General features: G+C 35.0%; 2 protein-coding genes across 4 annotated transcripts in view; one reads left to right on the forward strand and one right to left on the reverse strand.

The window, feature by feature from the left end:
• LOC120417274 (cytosolic carboxypeptidase 2) overlaps positions 1 to 20,691 on the reverse strand; it is a 115,018-nt gene that overhangs the window by 82,292 nt on the left and 12,035 nt on the right. The gene's annotated exons all lie outside the window — the stretch shown is intronic.
• LOC120417486 (glutamine-dependent NAD(+) synthetase) overlaps positions 1 to 20,691 on the forward strand; it is a 207,592-nt gene that overhangs the window by 81,756 nt on the left and 105,145 nt on the right. Inside the window, exon 1 of one of the 3 annotated variants that reach the window (XM_039579901.2) lies at positions 16,769 to 16,818. The exons of the other annotated variants lie outside the window; for them this stretch is intronic. The gene's annotated coding sequence lies outside the window, so the exon portion shown is untranslated. Of the gene's footprint in view, positions 1 to 16,768; positions 16,819 to 20,691 lie in introns of those variants that run through there. 3 annotated transcript variants of the gene reach the window in all.

A 20,691-nucleotide genomic window follows, 5' to 3' on the forward strand; every position in this document is an offset into this window, starting at 1 on the left:
AAATGTGATGTTTGGAAAATTAAATATACAAAATTGTGGAAAAAAAATCTACAAAATTGTCAAACAAAATTTAAAAAATATTGTTTGGTTGCAAAATAATATTTCCAATCAAAAAAGACGGTACACATGTTTTGATAAAGTGCTCCTTTTTCAAGTTATAGGTTTTTCAAGGTGTTTGTTTTTCGAAAATGTTTAGTTTTTTTGCAATTTGAAAACACTTCAAGAAGGAAAAGTACTCATTTCAAAAAATACTTTTCGAAAAGCTGAGAAAATTCCCTACAATGTAACTTTTTTGACATTGTTGATAAGACCAGCCTTGCATCCGACTTTATCGGCACCGGAGCAACTCTACCTGTTTCATCGAGAGCAACTCTTTAAAATGCTCTGAGTCTGTTTTCGACCAGAAATATAAGAGTTAGAAGCTTGAAGTCTTCAGCAAAACTGCAGTTTTTTTTAATATTTGATTGAGAGATTTTAAAAAGCAGAACTCTTTGAAGCATTTTTATTTACCGTCAACTGGAGCGAATCGGGACTACAGTGTGAATAGGGACAGCAAGTTTTTAAGCATTTAATCGTTTCAAATTAGGAAATCGATACACTAATTTAGTTGATCTGTATCTGTTCTATCCAAAATCAGTCGAAAATATCAAAATATAGTGCAAGAACCTTGCTTAAATAGCTGTCCCAATTCGCCCCATGTGTCCCGATTCGCCCCAGATGACGGTTTCCTGAATGTTTGCAATTAAATTTATGACGCGTGCTTGAAAACTCTTTCAAATGCTTTATATCTCGAAAACTAGAAGTGCTAGAATTTTTCAACCTTCTACAAAGCTGTAGAGATATAAAGATATTGAGATTAAAGGTGGGCAAAACCGCTCTTTTATAGGAGCAGCTCATTTTCGCTCACTTAATAAAATGAGCGGCTCTTTTTCAAAATTTTGATGAAAAGGATTTTCTAATGAATGGTGTGAATTTTTAGGATTTTTTGTTGGACTTAAAACGAGAACATCTGCTTGAAAACCGAAGGTCTTGGCGGTATCTATTTCAAGATTTCTGATCAAAATGTTCGAATAATTGAATAGTAAGAGCACTTAAAAAATGGAGAAAATTGCAATTAATTTTACAAAATTGCGTTGATTTTTGCACGGGTCCCCCAAAGACCGTTATTATGCAGAAAAAATTTCCACCCAAACCAATGATTGGACATGGTTTCTGGGACCATTCTGCATCTCTGGGCCAAGTTTCAAAATATTTGCCGGCAGAAATTTCGAGTACGGTCAGTAGCCTGTCCCATTTTGAGGTCATGTCGAGGAATTTCAGGTGCTCACTTCTTAAATGATAGATTATGATGTTAGGAACAATGTTTTCTTAGACAAGAAAAAATAATAAAATACTTTCTCGCACCCCCTAGTCGATTTACTGAAAATAGTCACTTTTTTGAACAAATTTTCTAAAATCGCTTGGAATCAATACAAAAACTGTTTCGATCAGGTGTGTATTATCTTCAAACGATAGGTTTTTGTCCATAGATTAAGATGCACTATCAATATTGGACCAAAATTTAAGTTTTTGGACTGTCCCAGGCGGATTTGTGTCGAAAAAATCGCATTTTTTCGAAACTTTTTTCAGAAATGTTCATTTAATTTAGGGTAGCCTATTTTTCCCAGTGAAACCAATACATGCAGCTTGTAGGAAATTTCATGGCGAACATTTTTCCCTCTGAGAAAATGCAATTTCGACACTCCAGAGCCGAGATATTTGAGTTTTAGTGAGGAAAAAAGTGTCAATTTTCAAAATTCTCAGAATTCAGAAGCAAAGCCAAATAATTACACGATGTAGCAAGCATATGTCTCTAAGGTCAGGGTATGCTTTTTTACAGTAATTTTTGCAGCTGAATCCGAATCTGAAATCAAATTTAGTGTAAACAGTGATGTTTACGAGCTACACCCTTTTGGAATGTTATTTGAGTGTTTAAGAGGCAGTTTTTGTAAATAGTGCTCGGTTTGTTCTAGAGGTCGTATCGAGGTGCTCCGATTTGGATGAAACTTTCAGCGTTTGTTTGTCTATACATGAGATGAACTCATGCCAAATATGAGCCCTCTACGACAAAGGGAAGTGGGGTAAAACGGGCGTTGAAGTTTGAATTTTCCGAGGATTTCGAATATGACAAAAGTGAGACTAAAAAGTGCCGCTATGGATGCCTACAGGACAATAACTAACGTTGTAAAATGTTTGTTATAGAAAAATCGAAAAACTATGAGAAAAACTGCGATTGGCCAAAAAGTTATTACCGTAGGCTTATAGTCCATGAAATTCCCTAACTTTTGAACTAAAAGAGTATGGGTGTTGGAGGCTGTTGCAAAAAGATATTGAGGTTTAAAAAAAAACAATTTTTAAAAGTAATTTTCAAAAGCTATGAGAAAAATTTAAACCAATCCTGGATGTCTATGGCTCATTTTGAAGTGCTTCAAAAGACCTTTCGAATGCATCTAAGAGAATTGGAATTGATGAAGTTTTACTAAAATGCGAGCAATTTTAAGATTTTTATGTTTTTTGGACCTCAAACTTCAATGCCCGTTTTACCCCACTTCCCTTTGTCGTAGAGGGCTCATATTTGGCATGAGTTCATCTCATGTATAGACAAACAAACGCTGAAAGTTTCATCCAAATCGGATCACCTCGATACGACCTCTAGAACAAACCGAGCAATATTTACAAAAACTGCCTCTTAAACACTCAAATAACATTCCAAAAGGGTGTATTTCGAAAACATCACTGTTTACACTAAATTTGATTTCAGATTCGGATTCAGCTGCCAAAATTACTATAAAAAAGCATACGCTGACCTTTGAGACATATGCTTGCTACATCGTGTAATTAGTAGGCCTTGCTTCTGAATTCTGAGAAATTTTGAAAATTGACACTTTTTTCCTCACTAAAACTCAAATATCTCGGCTCTGGAGTGTCGAAATTGCATTTTCTCAGAGGGAAAAATGTTCGCCATGAAATTTCCTACAAGCTGCATGTATTGGTTTCACTGGGAAAAATAGGCTACCCTAAATTAAATGAACATTTCTGAAAAAAGTTTCGAAAAAATGCGATTTTTTCGACACAAATCCGCCTGGGACAGTCCAAAAACTTAAATTATGGTCCAATATTGATAGTGCATCTTAATCTATGGACAAAAACCTATCTTTTGAAGATAATACACACCTGATCGAAACAGTTTTTGTATTGATTCCAAGCGATTTTAGAAAATTTGTTCAAAAATGTGACTTTTTTCAGTAAATCGACTAGGGGGTGCGAGAAAGTATTTTATTATTTTTTCTTGTCTAAGAAAACATTGTTGCCAACATCATAATCTATCATTTAAGAAGTGAGCACCTGAAATTCCTCGACATGACCTCAAAATGGGACAGGCTAACGGTCAGTTTTAGTATTTTTAGTTGAAATTAAGGGGAAATCGCATGTAAAATGCATAAGAAAACTTCAAAGTTTCAATTTTTTAACTCTAAAACGTTACTGGTCATTGTACTTACATGTAGTAGAATGATATAAAACGATTTACGGAACTGACTTAGCCGGATTAAGCCTTAGTTAAGTGACTTAAGTGCATTATTTACAAGTTTATATCTAAATATTTTTTTAAAAATCCTTCATTAGGTAATTTTAAGTCTAGGAAGACTAGATTGCATAAAAATAATTAAAGTGGGGTAACTTTGATCCAAGGGGCGACAATGTACAAAAGATTGTTTTGATAAGCATTAAGTATATGTCAATATTTGTTTGTAGACTGCTTAATTTGGTCTATTTATGTTCCCAAACCCAAAAATAATTTGATGATATTGCTTCGCAGATCGCAAATTAATATGTCTAAAAAGGCCTATTGATTTTAAATCACCTATAAGTGACACTTTTAAAAATGATGCGCAAATAAAAGAAAAACTATTATGTGACGTGACAAGTTTGTAGCATTGCATTAATAATAAAATTGTTTTTTTTTTGTTATAAAACGTTTAGAAACTTGAACCATACAAATGAAATGTAGTGAGTATTTCAGCTATCATTTTGCTCAAACATTTTTGTTGCCCTGTGTAATGATTATAATTAGCAAAAGTTTAATGGCACAACTTCCCACAGGATTAATATTTCAAACCAATTATAATTTTGCAAAATTGCAGTTTATCATCATAAAAACTGTATTTTATAATTGATTAATGTATTGTTGATACAGTTTGATCATCGTTGAAATTCATCAAAACATATTAATGATCAGCAAGTACTTTTACTGATATTCAGTAAAACAAAACCTACTCCTATCTCATGTGAAAACACAACCACTCATCTACTATTTTAACAAGCCTGACATATCTTGAGAAAATGTGAAAAAGTATAGTCTAATATGTATAGATAATTGAACTTATAAATATTTACATATGAAGGACGATGTAAGTTTTCAATGTAGTTTGTGTCCTAAAACTTTTGTCAGGGTACAACAATAAGGCTAATAATCCTTTGTAGTTTTTTTTCGTTCTTGTTTAACTTTTTAAGGAATTTTTCAAAATTGTGGGAGAAGACAACAATATTTGCAACGAGTAATCCTTACAATTCAAGCTTATCGAGCTTGTTGTTAAGATATTTAGTTATTAAACAAACGTAAAATTTGGTACAATGTCACCCCTTGGCTCAAAGTTACCCCATTTTAATTATTTTTATGCAATCTAGTCTTCCTAGACTTAAAATTGCCTAATGAAGGAGTTTTTAAAAAATATTTAGATATAAACTTGTAAATAATGTACTTAAGTCACTTAACTAAGGCTTAATCCGGCTAAGTCAGTTCCGTAAATCGTTTTATATCATTCTACTACATGTAAGTACAATGACCAGTTACGTTTTAGAGTTAAAACATTGAAACTTTGATCTTTTCCTACGCATTTTACATGTGATTTCCCCTTAATTTCAACTAAAAATACTAAAACTGACCGTATTCGAAATTTCTGCCGGCAAATATTTTGAAACTTGGCCCAGAGGTGCAGAATGGTCCCAGAAACCATGTCCAATCATTGGTTTGGGTGGAAATTTTTTCATCATAATAACGGTCTGTGGGGGACCCGTGTTTTGCATTTTATTTTGAGATGATAACAAAATGATTTCATTTTTTTTTCCAAAATCGTATGGGCTTCTCACTAGGGTTTTGTTAAAAAAAATTAAGCTAAGCATTTTGAAATGAGTTCGGGTACAGGGTTGTCCCGCTCGTGTGGATCAATCGGACCGCGCACTGGACTCACAATCCAGAGGTCGCCGGTTCGAATCCCGCGGAGGGCGCTCTAAAATTCTTTGTGTAAATATGGGTATTCGGCGCCGTCGCTCCGTGCCATACTTTCATACACTTAGGAGCCCAGGGCGGCGAAGTCCTTGTAGATAAAAAGGAAGACACTAGTGGTTGGTACTAGCAATGGTGGCCGACAGCTATAAAGTCAACTTCGTTTTTTTTCGGGTACAGGGTTACCAGGTCAAATTTGAAAAATCTGGCAAAGTATTTATTAAAAATCTGTAAAAATCTGGCAGACGAAATTCTAACCAATTCGAATGGTGAAGGGGAGGGAGGATATAAATTAATTCAAAAGTTTGTAGAGTTCTGATGGTTTAACTGATTTTAAGGCCTCAAAAATGCTGAATTTGCATTTTATTCAAGAAATACACATTCTATTTTAAATTATATTCGTTCATTTTAATCGAAAAATTGTTCATAATGGGCATAAAGTGAAAAAAACTGGCAAAATCTGTCAATGTCTGGCACAGAGAAGGGTGAATCTTTATTCTGGCAGACACTTGAAAAATCTGGCATTCCCAGATTTATCTGGCAACCCTGTTAGGGTATTACTTGTTTTTGGTGTTTTTGTAATCTTAATTAATTGTTTTGTGATTTTCAAAGCCCTTCCTATATCTTCGTTGATCGAAAGGCATGGCGTCGGGTAAATTGTGTATAGGTACATTTTTCGAATAAGGTTATAATGATCGAAAGACGCGCTGACATTTTGGATCGTCGAGTTAATAGTGGAGCAAAATAACTGTGTGTGAGTGATTTTGTGTGTTAACCAGAAAGACCTTCCCATAGCATCGTAGCTCGGGAGGCATCGAAAAGCGAATACCTTATCCTACTAACCCAAAAAAATATTAATCACATGATGCTTGAAGGAGATGCTGTAGATTCAACGGTCTCATGCGGTGTCAACAGGTATATAGCGAAAAACTATGTGCTTGATGAGTCTGCAACTTCAACTATCGGACTAACATTCCTCCCATTCGTTGAACTGCAGACTTCTTGGGAGGGCGCCGGTATTGACTAATAAAGTAGGGATCTTCAGAGGTTAAACAGTGAACGGATGGTTGGCTCCCACTGATCATTTTTGATTCATTGTTTAAAGTCAGCTGATCTGTCAATAACGGAGTAGTAGCTCATTGGCAGTCAACCATGCTCATGCTCATGCTCATTAGAAGGTTAAGCCGCTCCAATTAAAATGCACAATTTTCGTTTTGCAATTCAGTTGAAAAACGACTTACTATTTCTGTCAATCTCAAATCGACGCTGTCGTGCTATCTTGTCGCACCCGCCATTTCGACGTTCGGAGAAAATCGCGTTCAACGTTTGACCTTAAATAAACACGCTTTGTTTGGTTGACCATTCTGTGCATTGTCTCGAAGTTTGGTTGAATTAAGTTGCCGGAGTCCCGAGTTATAATTACAAATGTTTACGGTAGTCGGGCTTGTACGTGTGTCAATCGCGTTTCTGGCCTGAAATCCCTCCCCCATTTGTCGCACTTACATCAATTTTCAGGGAGTGACAAGATAGCACGACAAGATTGAAACTTTTTTCATATGAAAAGTGACAGCGTGATATCTAAAAAGTGTCCACGTGGTTTATGGATGGTCCCAAAACACCTTTTGAATTTGTTTTTTTTAGTGTTACTTTTGTTTCCTCACTTGAATGTTATTTGCCGTCAAGATAAGTGTCAATCTCCAAATTAGTATCGAAAAGTGGTACTTGAACTTTTCAGCAATCAAATAGATGCTGAAAAGTACTGGTTCACATCCCCTGATCGCATAAATGTCCCATATGCATTTTCATCGATTTCGAGTTATTGATGCAGTTTGGTTCAACATTGTGTGCTCTTTCAAAAGAGCCTATAACATCCAGTACTTTGTTCTAGAAATCAGGAGGAAATCCAGTTTTTTCGCGAAAACTTCACACGTAGCCTTATGTATGGGACAAACTTCAAATGCGTTTTTCTCAGCTTGCTGTTTTTGCATATGGGACATTTATGCGAACATGGGCAGTTCAGTGCTTTCAAATGCTAGAGTTTATCAACCTTATAAATCTTCTGCATTGCATAGTATTTCTGCCAAAATTCTGCTTTGAAAACAAAAACAAAATAGAAACAACAATCCTTTGCATACCTCAACAATCCGACACCTTTGTGTACAACTCAGCACAACATCGGACTCAGGTACACAGCAAAAAATCCGATGGTAAAATCGCATGCAAAAGCATGCACATCACCTTCGTCAAAATAAACACTTAATATTACACACTGCATGTACATTTTTTGCAAACACAAATAAAAAAGTTGCAACCGACGGGATTCAAACCCAGCACTAACAGTAAGGACTGGCGCCTTAGCCCACTCGGCCATCAGACCGATGAAAAGCTGAAAGGATAAACGCATATATGAGCATAAAATTTCGGTCATGTAGGTCCCCATACTGATGGGCTATATATTTCAGGGTGTAAAATCACATAAAATTGCATAAAATAATGCAATATTTATTTTACACCCAGGCCTTGTACACGCAGCTGGATAACTACTTTTTTAGCTGTGTAAAACATACGGGTTTCAGGTGATTTCGGACTGTGTTGACGCGTTCCTCCTTCCTGAAAGCGGGGTTTCATTTCCCTGTCAAAAGGAAAACCCGACCCCAAATTGGCTGTCTGAATCTGGCGGAAAAAGAAGTTGCCAGAGTTCAAGGCGAGATGAAAGCAGAGGTGGTGGTGAAAATGAGGTTAGGTTACGCCGAATAATGTTTGCTTCCTCCCTCATGATGTGGCAAATTCTTCTGTCTATATGTGTGCTTCGTGTTTTTGTATGTGTGTGTCTTGTGCCTGCATTGGTTCACGTATTGTGGAGCACCTTTTCCCCTTTGTAGTAGGTTTGGTACATCGTTATTTAGGCTCAGGCAACAAATTTATGCCCCATCATCAAAGGAAAAACGTCTGTCCGTTTTCGGGTTTTTCGTTATTTGTAAGGCTTTTTTTCAAAGGGTTTTTTTTATTTCTCCCAAAAAAGAGAGGTTAGACAAAACATGTGATGCATGATCCCTCCCCTAAAAACAACCCCCAAACAACAAAGACCGATGTTTGTTTTGCTTTTCGGCCAATCTGTCCGGGTCAAGGCTCAATTTCGTGATTTATATACGAATTCATATATTTCGTGCAAAACAAAAAGGGCGCTCTGATTCGATTACTTTCTGGTCGGTCGAACGAGCCCACCTTTTTCGCACAGAGCAATTCATTGAAAAGAAGAAACAATCTGTTTGGTGGTGCCCGAGTGCTGCCCTCTTCAATTTTTCCAATCATTTTTTCGTCTGATGGAAAAACGTGCAAAGACTTCAATAGAACGTTTTTTTTTTTGAGGTTCGGATCCCTCAACGAAAGGGATGATTGCTCATATTTTGTTTCTGTTTATTGCCACTTGCAAACCCAAACGCTGATCGATTTGGCCACCAGGTGAGAATCAAGTTTGAGTTTTATTTAGGGTACAAAGAGATATTGGAAATTAGCAAAAAAAATCGTGGGGAAAAACATTTCTTCAAGATTTTTGTTGAAGATGGCGCAGGTCTCGCCCAAATTTGTCCAAAAGTTTAAAACTTGTAGGTGCTTCTTCCTCCCTTGTAGATTCAGAATTGTTCAGAAACTCAACCTCACTTCAACGAATCATCTCTGCAGTAAACTTTACACAGTAGGCCTGGCCGCTTTAATATTTGTGATTTTTCAATGCATTCTAATGCAAAAGGCGCACTTCTAATGATACCAAATGACAAGTAAGCCAAAGCTAAAATATTAATTTTATTCTAATTTGGTACCGTAAACCGGGGTGACTTTGATAGGATTTCAATTTGTTTTTGGAATATTTTCCAACAGGTAAGGTTTTTCTCAAGATCATTATTTTTAAAACATGTACTGGGGTAGGTTACACAAAGTCCATGCACTATTTTGAAAAAAAAAGTTTTTTCAATAGTGTTCAGAAAAATAATTACGTTAAAAATTCTTAGTTTATATTCCGGGGTGACTTTGATAGTCTAAGTTTTTTCTAGTTAAAATCATATTTAAGATGTTCAAACTTGATTTGTACGTAAAATTTACCATCACTAAAGTAGCTGATAAAGTTTTTAAGAAAAAAATCAATGTTTATATTTAGTTTACCATGTTTATAAGCTTTTTAACAAAATACATATACATTTCAGGTAAAATTGTTAAAAAGTCGGAATTTCGCCTGAAATTTGTTAAAACTAGTTTTGTTTATAAAATTATCGATTTATATTGCATTTTATACGGAATTTGAAGCACGAATCACAAGTTTTCACATTTGACATGAAATTTGTTCGACTGAAATTGCTTATAAACTTGGAAATTTTTTTAACTTGTGTTTCAAAAACACAAATTATTTATTACTTACAAACTTATTTAACCTTCTCCTAGTGAAAAATTGTCCAAAGAATCCGAAAATGCATTCCGTTTTCCGATTCAAAATCATGTTCATTGAGAAAATCATGACACTTGGAGAAGTTTTAAATAATGACTTTCATCAACATTCTCTTAACTATAGTTAACTAACTTTTTGATCTTTTCAAAATTTTATGAAAAGTTCTTCTTGAGGTACTTTGAACACTTCTCTACCACAGTCAGTATGATTCTAAACCATTCCGTAAGTATTTTAATTATACTCTTCATTTTGCGGAAAAAATCGCGAACCTATCAAAGTCACCCCGTTTTACGGTACCAACATTTTACGACAAAATGCTCCATGTTCAAGCCGTGACAGAATACCTTGCAATAATGCACCTCAAACCGTAACCACTTTCCGGTGGTCTAATTTCAAAAGGAAGCGCACCGATGACGAACAAAAATTCGATCAAATAGTGTCACGTAAAGCGTGCACGTGCACAGTAACGGGTAGAATCTGCCCCAACAAAGCCGTTGCAAAAATAGCACAGAGTTCAATCCGATTCGACATGCAAAAATTTTCCAGTGAAAAACCGAAAAGAGCATAGCGAATAAAAAAACCAATTCCAGCTTACCAAACAAATCCCAAATTGCTTACCAACTCGCGATTTGCAACTGTCTTCATTCCTCGCCATCGTCGTGATCATTTCTCGACAGTCTTGGAAAATGGCTAACCGAAAAAAAAAACTGAATTTTCCTTGCTGAAAACCATAAAGCTCGATAATGAAATGCTAAATTGTACTTCCACCCCACAGGGCTGCGCCCTGCGGTTAAAGGATTGACACAAGAAGAGTTAACTTTCCAGTTCAGAGAGCAAAACCCCTTTTTACTATCATGGGTGAAGTTTTTTTTTCATTCGATTTGCTTTCATCGGTCGCGTCATTCCTATAGATACGCTATTGACCTGGCGGGCAAATTTCGAACAACTAACGTGGAAAACTTTAACAAAAAGGGGAAATGGAAGAACCGCGCGCATGCTGGCTTGAAGGCAAACATACAAAACCGTTGGCAACCGTTTTGTGTTGGAAAAGGATAAAGGTTTTTGATCTAATGGAAAGTCTGAAGTCTGGTTTTAGACTTTTTCCATTGCTTGAATTTCATAAATGTTGTGAATGAAATCTCACAGCAAAAATCTGATGGTAAAATCGCATGCAAAAGCTACACATCACCTTTGTACATTTTTTGTAGATACAAAAAAAGTTGCAACCGACGGGATTCAAACCCAGCACCAACAGTTAGGACTGGTGCCTTAGCCCGCTCGGTCATTAGACCGATAAAGTGTGGAAAGGATAAACGCATATATGAGCATGACATTTAGGTCAAGTAGGTTTCCTATACTGATGGGCTACATATTTCAGGGTGTAAAATTACATAAAATTAAAAAACAACAAACATTTTTTTTTTCAATAGTGGAGAAACATGAGCAACAAATTAAAAAAATGAATAACTGTGACTAATTTAAAAAAAAAATACCTAAAATGGCTATAACTTGAAATCGGTGCAATTACCAAAATTTCACTTAAGTACTTTTTGACTGCAAATTAGATTTTACAACGAAAAATTAAGTTGAAAAATTTTTGCGACCAATATTTCGATTTTTTGAAAAAAATCGTATTGATTCGAAAATTCATGACTAGGTCAAAGACTTTTTCCCCTTTCTGGAAATTTCTGAAAAATTGGCATCTTGTCCCCTGAAACATATCAGAATATTTTTTATTTTTGCAAATTAAGTTTTAGTGACAAAAAGTGAAATTAAAAATCACCAAATTTTGTTTTGTCTCGTATCATTTTTTGTCAGTGCTGTCCTCATCCATACCTACAACTTTGCTGAAGACACCAAATTGATCAAAAAATTCCTTCAAAAGTTACAGATTTTTAAATTTTCATATATCATTTTTGTATGGACAGCTGCCAAATTTGTATGAGCAATTCTCTGAGATTTCGGTCATTCGATTTTTTCTGTATTTTTTAATCCGACTGAAACTTTTTTGGTGCCTTCGGTATGCCCAAAGAAGCCATTTTGCATCATTAGTTTGTCCATATAATTTTCCATACAAATTTGGCAGCTGTCCATACAAAAATGATATGTGAAAATTCAAAAATCTGTATCTTTTGAAGGAATTTTTTGATCGATTTGGTGTCTTGGGCAAAGTTGTAGGTTTGGATATGGACTAAACTGAAAAAAATGATACATGGTAAAAAAAAAATTGGTGATTTTTTATTAAACTTTTTGTCACTAAAACTTGATTTGCAAAAAAAACACTATTTTTAATTTTTATTATTTTTTGATATGTTTTAGAGGACATCAAATGCCAACTTTTCAGAAATTTCCAGAATGGGCAAAAAATCTTTGACCGAGTTATGGCATTTTTTGAATCAATACATTTTTTTTCAAAAAATCGAAACATTGGTCGCACATTTTTCAATTTAATTTTTTGATGTAAAATTGAATTTGCAATCAAAAAGTACTTGAGTGAAATTTTGATAAAAGGCACCGTTTTCAAGTTATAGCCATTTTTATGTAACTTTTTTCAAAATAGTCGCAGTTATTGATTTTTTAAAAATAGTGCCCATGTTTGCCCACTTTTGAAAAAAATATTTTTGAAAAGCTGAGAAAATTCTCTATATTTTGCTTTTTCCGACTTTGTTGAAACGACCCTTAGTTGCTGAGATATTGCCATGCAAAGGATTAAAAACAAGAAAATTGATGTTTTCTAAGTTTCACCCAAACAACACACCATTTTCTAATGTCGATATCTCAGCAACTAATGGTCCGATTTTCAATGTTAAAATATGAAACATTCGTGAAATTTTCCGATCTTTTCGAAAAAAATATTATCAAAGATTTTAAACCAAGACTAACATTTCAAAAAGATTAAACATTCAATATAACGCCCTTTTGATATGTTAGTCTTGAGTAATTCTCGCTGAAAGTGGACCACTATTTACACAAGGTGCTCAAAAATCAAAAGCAATGTACTTTTCCAATAGCCCCTACCAAGTTATGAATGAAACCATGTTTGGTTGGTTAAATTTGTCCTCACCTCGGCGCCACGAAGCTAATACATTTTTTTAAATTGGTAATTTTTTGACTTAGGCGCGTCTACAAAATTGCTAATAACTTTGCAAAACTTCAACGAACCCTTGATGTTTAGGGGTGTTTTGGAAAGGAAATGAGCAGAGCTTTCGAATGCACTTGTCAGAAAAATACCGTTCCATACATTTTTTAGCCATAAAACAACAATGTATTTTTAAAAGTCATTTTTGAAGGCCGGCGCCCCGCTTTAACGAAAAACTGACAAATCCATTCGAAAGCTGAGACGATTTCACATAAAGGACCAATAAATCTAAGGTGTATGTTCCTCCTATCTTTTTTAATCTAATTTTGTATCTGAGAGCGCAGCGCTCCGTTCGTATTTCGGGCGCCCAAAATGTTGCATTTGCTTGCCCCAATTCAAGGTTTTGTCAAACAATATAGGTGCTCACTTTTTAAATGATAGTTTATTGTCCAAGGATCAAGATGCACTATCGATAATTGACCAATATTTAAGTTTTTGGGTTCTGCCAGGCAATTTAATGTCGAAAAGTTGTTTTTGTTTACGTTTTTTGTTGTTAAATGCTTACTTACAATTGGGTGGACATTTTTACAGTAAAACTAATGAATGTAGCATGTAGGAAATTTTACCACGAACATTTTTCTCTAGGAGAAAACGTAATTTCGATACTCCAACGCAAAGATATTTGAGTTTTAGTGAGAAAAAAAGTGCCAATTTTACAATTTTTTCAGAATTAACAAGCACGGCCTATTATTTACATGCGGCATATGTATTGGAAGCCAAAGTATGGTTTCTTATAGTTATTTAGGTCGCTGAATTCGGACCTGCAATCAAATTTCAGGTAAACAGTGAACAGTGATATTTCTGGAGAAACATTTGAAAAGGGCGCATAAGCATTTTGACAGCTAAAACTATTTCGCAAATTATGAGACAACAGGTAACTATTTAACGAAAGCTGCGCTAGAAGGTAGCTGGGAAGACTTGCTATTTTTTAACACTTTGAGTTTTGGGAAATGCCGCATGTAAATAATAGGCCGTGCATGTTAATTCTGAAAAAAATGTAAAATTGGCACTTTTTTTCTCACTAAAACTCAAATATCTTTGCGTTGGAGTATCGAAATTACGTTTTCTCCTAGAGAAAAATGTTCGTGGTAAAATTTCCTACATGCTACATTCATTAGTTTTACTGTAAAAATGTCCACCCAATTGTAAGTAAGCATTTAACAACAAAAAACGTAAACAAAAACAACTTTTCGACATTAAATTGCCTGGCAGAACCCAAAAACTTAAATATTGGTCAATTATCGATAGTGCATCTTGATCCTTGGACAATAAACTATCATTTAAAAAGTGAGCACCTATATTGTTTGACAAAACCTTGAATTGGGGCAAGCAAATGCAACATTTTGGGCGCCCGAAATACGAACGGAGCGCTGCGCTCTCAGATACAAAATTAGATTAATAAAGATAGGAGGAACATACACCTTAGATTTATTGGTCCTTTATGTGAAATCGTCTCAGCTTTCGAATGGATTTGTCAGTTTTTCGATAAAGCGGGGCGCCGGCCTTCAAAAATGACTTTTAAAAATACATTGTTGTTTTATGGCTAAAAAATGTATTGAACGGTATTTTTCTGACAAGTGCATTCGAAAGCTCTGCTCATTTCCTTTCCAAAACACCCCTAAACATCAAGGGTTCGTTGAAGTTTTGCAAAGTTATTATCAATTTTGTAGACGCGCCTAAGTCAAAAAATTACCAATTTAAAAAAATGTATTAGCTTCGTGGCGCCGAGGTGAGGACAAATTTAACCAACCAAACATGGTTTCATTCATAACTTGGTGGGGGCTATTGGAAAAGTACATTGCTTTTGATTTTTGAGCACCTTGTGTAAATAGTGGTCCACTTTCAGCGAGAATTACTCTCTTGATTTCAAATTTTTGAAAATATTTTTTTCGAAAAGATCGGAAAATTTCATGATAGTTTCACATTTTAACATTGTAAATTGGACCATTAGTTGCTGAGATATCGACATTAGAAAATGGTGGGTTGTTTGGGTGAGACTTAGAAAACATCAATTTTCTTGTTTTTAAACCTTTGCAGGGCAATATCTCAGCAACTAAGGGTCGTATCAACAAAGTCCGAAAAAGCAAAATATAGAGAATTTTCTCAGCTTTTCAAAAATATTTTTTTCAAAAGTGGGTAAACATGGGCACTATTTTTAAAAAATCAATAACTGCGACTATTTTGAAAAAAAGTTACATAAAAATGGCTATAACTGGAAAACGGTGCCTTTTATCAAAATTTCACTCAAGTACTTTTTGATTACAATTCAATTTTACATCAAAAAATGAAATTGAAAAATTTTTGTGACCAATATTTCGATTTTTTGAAAAAAATTGTATTGTTTCAAAAAATCATAACTCGGTCGAAGATTTTTTGCCCATTCTGGAAATTTCTGAAAAGTTGGCATTTAATGTCCTCTAAAACATATCAAAAAATAAAAAAAAATAAAAATAGTGTTTTTTTGCAAATCCAGTTTTAGTGACAAAAAGTTAAATAAAAAATCACCAAATTTTTTTTACCGTGTATCATTTTTTCAGTTTAGTCCATACCTACAACTTTGCCGAAGACACCAAATCGATCAAAAAATTCCTTCAAAAGATACAGATTTTTGAATTTTCACATATCATTTTTGTATGGACAGCTGCCAAATTTGTATGGAAAATTATATGGACAAACTAATGATGCATAATGGCTTCTTTGGGCATACCGAATGCACCAAAAAAGTAATAGCCGGATTAAAAATAAAAATAAAAATCGAATGACCGAAATCTCAGAGAATTGCTAAAATGCATTTTCCTTTAAAGTATTTTTTTTTTCTAAAATGTTTTGCTTGATATGTTTTGGTAGTTCTTTGCAAGCAGCGATTTTTTGTATTTTCTTTTGTTTAATTTGTGCTCCCGTTTTGCATGATCATATAATCGTTGATCGGAAGGCACGCCTCTGGTTGAGTTCGTCGACATTGTTGTGTTACAAAATAACATGTTAATTTGTTTCTTTTTTTTCGTTTAAAATTCGCCGTAAGCAACATTTGAATCTAGCAGTTTTAGATTGATTCGTTTTATTTAAGTATTTTTATTACGTATTATTTGAATTTGCACGCGTTATCAAAAATTATTATCTGTGAATTCGTGTTCCTATTGGTTTATTTTTTATCCATTTATACCCTTATCAAATTAAAAGCTAAAAGAACCTAAATTTTGTAAAGATAATAATCATTGTTTTGCATCCCACAGTAAGTGGGATCTTAAATATTGTCTATTTTTTATGTTAAACTGCCTTACTCAAACCGTTCTCAATAACAGATGGTAGTCCCAGATGTCCCCTGGACTTTTTTATTCGAGTATTTTTTCACTAAAATGCCATTATCTCCCATTAAAATTAACCAATTTTGATCCTTATTTTTTTTTTTGCTTTTCAGCTTTTTAAGGTTCTTTTTAAAAATTTATAGAAATATTTCATACCTAGTTACAGACGTTTTAAGATTGTTGAGATTTTTAAATCTTCTAATTTGTGTCCTGATTTGCCCCACTTTCTGTTGACCTAGAGTGCTCATATTTGGCCCAGATGCTTTTTATATATGTCCAAACAACACCTGAAAATTAAAACCAGATTTTGAGGTCCAAACGACGTCCCAAACAATGAGACTCGCTCTTATAGTCAAAATCGTTTTCAGCAAGACTTTATAATTTTTAGGACATGTTGTTATGTTATCTCTAAAAAATCAATATAAAATTTTTGTGATTTTTCGCTTTAACTGGCTGGCCATAGATATTTTAAGCAATGTTTTGAGAATACATTTTACATTTCATCTATTTAAAGTTTATGCTTATGAAAAACTAATCATTTGCGTTATTTTGTCTCTTTACAGGTAAACAGATTAGGCGGGTTTGCTTTCGAATCGGGTTACTCTAATATCAGGTAATGTTGGATACAATGCAGGCTAGACTCGATTTTCTCGAAATCCACTAAAAAAAAATGCCATGCTAAAATTCCGCATGGATTATCGAATTACAAAATTTTTGTTTTGTTTTTATCTTATTTTGTCACTCTCTGCAGGCCAAGGGTGCATGATACTGATGATACTCGTCGGTTGACACACCTAGGCGAGGAACATCCCGGAAGGAGCCCAACTACATCCGTAGTGCTGTTTGGACAAAACAGCATGGCTCTGGATCTTTGCAAGTGTCCTATTTTCTTACCTCCACGTTGGCTTGGTTTAGTCATCATGATGACAAGGTGTAACCTAGCTGGTGGCCTGTGGAAACGACTCGTAAACCTTTGACCAGCGAGGGTCAGAGTAGAGACGGCTAAAAGAAAGGGGCGCGTCAATGTGGGAAAGGGAAGTAATTTGTGATTGTAGACGGTATTGTTTTGATTCGCAGTATGTTGAGTCAACTGCTGTGGATGTACCTGAGCATCGCAGAACGGGGTTTCTCCTCTTTCCATTTCAGCTAACAGCTGTCTTCTGTTTATTTTGTTTCACTGATTTTCTAAAACGGCTTCTGTTTACTATCCATTTGATTTCGATTTTACTTATTTGATTCTCTTATTTCTCAACGCTTTTCCACTCTATTTTACCAATTGATTCTGCTGTAACAAAATGTCTGCTTTCCCTTAATTTGGCAGCGATGTCAATTTTGTTTTGTTTATCATGTGCCTTTTCTTTATTTATCGATTTGAATAATTTCTCATCTTCCCTGTAAATTGCCCTCAATACAATCTAAGCTTGTTTTTATCTCTATTTATTAACTATTGTTAATTTCTTTATCTACTTCATAAATTACTATCTTTCTTTTATTATTGATTCTTTACATAGCATATTTCCTCACTGTCCATTGTTTTGAAACATCACCTTTTTCTTAAGCAAGTGAGGTTCGAGCCCTTACTCAATTTATGGAATGATTAAAGGATTAACACAAATATTACTATTGTACTTTTGATAAACTTTTTTAAAATGCTTAGGACCAAAATATTGTAACAAAACACCGCGACAAAAGAAATAGCAACAGATAAACACAACTCAACAATAGGGAAGATTTCAGGAGAAAACAATACACAGTAAATAAGTGCTTTAATGAAAGTTGATAGGCACACTATAAATGGTTAGGCGCTTATACTTACATCAAACCTTACGTAATGTACCACCCCCGGCCGAGTTAAAATGCGTAACCGGAAAAGAAGGTGTGCATGCCTGGCACGAACACTCAAAGCGTGTTCTAGCGTGCTGCTCGTACTGACTCAGAGCAAGGGTGAGATGTAGGTGTAAGGGCAGTGCGTGTTCGTCGGGAACCTGGTGCATAAGATCGGTCAAGGCCCGTTCTTACACTGAAAATTGCGAATTGCGAATTGCGAATCTTATTTTGTCACTCTCCAAAAGAAAGTAGTTGCGATAAGGCCAGAAACGCGATTGACACACGTACAAGCCCGACTACTGTAAACATTTTTAATTATAACTAGGGACTCCGGCAACCAAATTTAACCAAACGTTCGGGACAATACACAGAATGGTAAACCAAACAAAACGTGTTTGTTATTGTTTACATGGCGTACTCTATTTTTTCAAGGTCAAACATTAAAACGCGTTTTTCTCGGAACGTCGAAATGACGGGTGCGACAAGATGTCAAAGTGATCTGGGAATACACAGTAAAAAAAAAAAATATTGGAAGGTTTAAAATCTGGATGCTAAAAAATCGCATTAATAGCTGTAAATTTTCTTAAGCTGACGCAAAATCTGTCAACATTTCCAGATGTAATATTAGAATTTTTATACTGTGTATTCAATGTGGAGGAAAAATTTCAAATTTTTTATTCGGTAGAGTAACAGACAATCATTTCCTTGAAATTGACTAATTTGGATAATCGAGTCTGGACTGTAATCTCTTCTTGATTAAAATAGAAATCATTTTGAATGATTTTTTTCATTTGTTAAAAGCATGACTTGTTTTATTTTAGCTTTGAACCTTCTTTTTCAAGAACAGCACTCTATCTTAAGCATATTCTGCATCTCTAATTTTCCTCTCAACGATGCATTTCCTGAGATAAGAGATAAGAAATATGCTTTCAAACGACGTCCTCTTCTCTCAAGCGGTCTGATTTTTTTGTTTTATAAAATATTCATCGCAATGCGCGCAAAGTTGACTGCATTATAAGTTTCATCTTCCTACCTGCTAGCATTATCCTCCAAGTATGTTGTGGAGCTTTCGTTCCTTTTTTGCCCTCGTGGGGAAACCCGGGAAACTACAAGCAAGATTATACTGAAATAATAACGCATGCCAGGAGAGCTGGTTTTCATTGTAGTTTGTCGCTTTCTATTGTTGACAGTTTGTCTCTAATGTTGGCACATTTGAAATTTTCTAATAGATTTGAAGGTTTTTTAAGTTTCTATAAGGAATTTTTTATTAGTTAATTCTGCTTGTAGAGTCATCAAAACTGGTTACATACTTGTTATTTTTAATGTTTTTATAGTTTACCAAAATAGGAACGTTTACCCTATAAAAAGACAACGCAAAAGCTCCACCATCGCGATAATTCGTCGTTCCGGAACACAATACAATGGCCTAAAAGCTTTCGCCAACAGCACGAAACAAAACACTAATACCTTCTCCCACCTCCTTCCGGCTAGGAGGGGTTGGTGAAAAACCGTCAACGACAGCCAACCACTACGGGGCGGAACTGTTACGGCCGTCGTAGCAGATTCGGGTCAGTAGGACATATCTTTGGAAACGGCGAACGCCACCCGCAGTTTGTAGCTGCTGCCAAATTCTAGCTCAAATTTATGCACCCTTAATGATGAACTTTATGTCAGTGTTTGCCACTTTTTTTTTTGTTGTTGTTTGGCCATCAAAGTCTACAACCCAGAATCTGTCTCAGTCCTTCGTCGAGTTGGTGAATCGATTTGCTGTCGAAGCAATAATTTGCCAAACTGCTGTTAAAATTTTTGATGAAACATCACATTTTAATTGGTGCTGAACAGAAGAAAGCTCGCTCCCAACCTTGACCCGTTCTGACGGGGCAATATCTTGGAAGAAAGGGTTTCGGGTCGTAAACCTTGAAGAAAGCGATTGCTTGCAGACTGCCAAAAATAGTTTGTTGCCAACTCCCGGGACCAAGAGAATATCTGGGGACCAATTGAGCGCTCTCTGGCCGATTGTCGCAAATTTTCGATCGTCGAGCAAGTGTCGTAAACTGCTCAGACCGAGAGAAGCAGAAAAAAAGGATGGGAATGAGATCATAAAACCGGTGTACAACTTACTACGTTTTTGGTATTTGATTGGATGGATTTTCGTGTCTGGATTATATAATTGGTGGGAATGTTGTCGAATTATCCGGGATTTCTTCGAAATGGATGGAAATGGATGAATAGATATAATATATTGTCATGAAATATGTAAGAATGCTTGTTTGCTTGATGTAAATTTTCTTTTTATTTTCGTACAACAATTTGGATGGATACAAAGAGACGAGTTGTTCCTTTTAATTCCGCTATATATTTTTAATATCGACTAGTCGAGAACAGAACACTGATGAAGTCTGCAAGTAGTAGACGAAATACGTATCTGTCAAGATATTAAAAATATATAGCGGAATTAAAAGGAACAACTCGTCTCTTTGTATTCACAGTAATGCATTCTGCTAAAACGCTCAACCAAACCACAGTTTGGATGGGATCAAAACTCAACTCTGTTTAAAATTTTCATTAAGAAATTGATAACCCTCTTCAACCCAACCTCGCCTCTAGGCGAGTTTCGATATAAAAAATCGTTGAAAATCTTGCCAAAAATAAACGGGAA

The sequence above is a fragment of the Culex pipiens genome, chromosome 1 (genome assembly GCF_016801865.2).
Source record: "Culex pipiens pallens isolate TS chromosome 1, TS_CPP_V2, whole genome shotgun sequence".
In the NCBI taxonomy this organism is placed as follows: domain Eukaryota; kingdom Metazoa; phylum Arthropoda; class Insecta; order Diptera; family Culicidae; genus Culex; species Culex pipiens.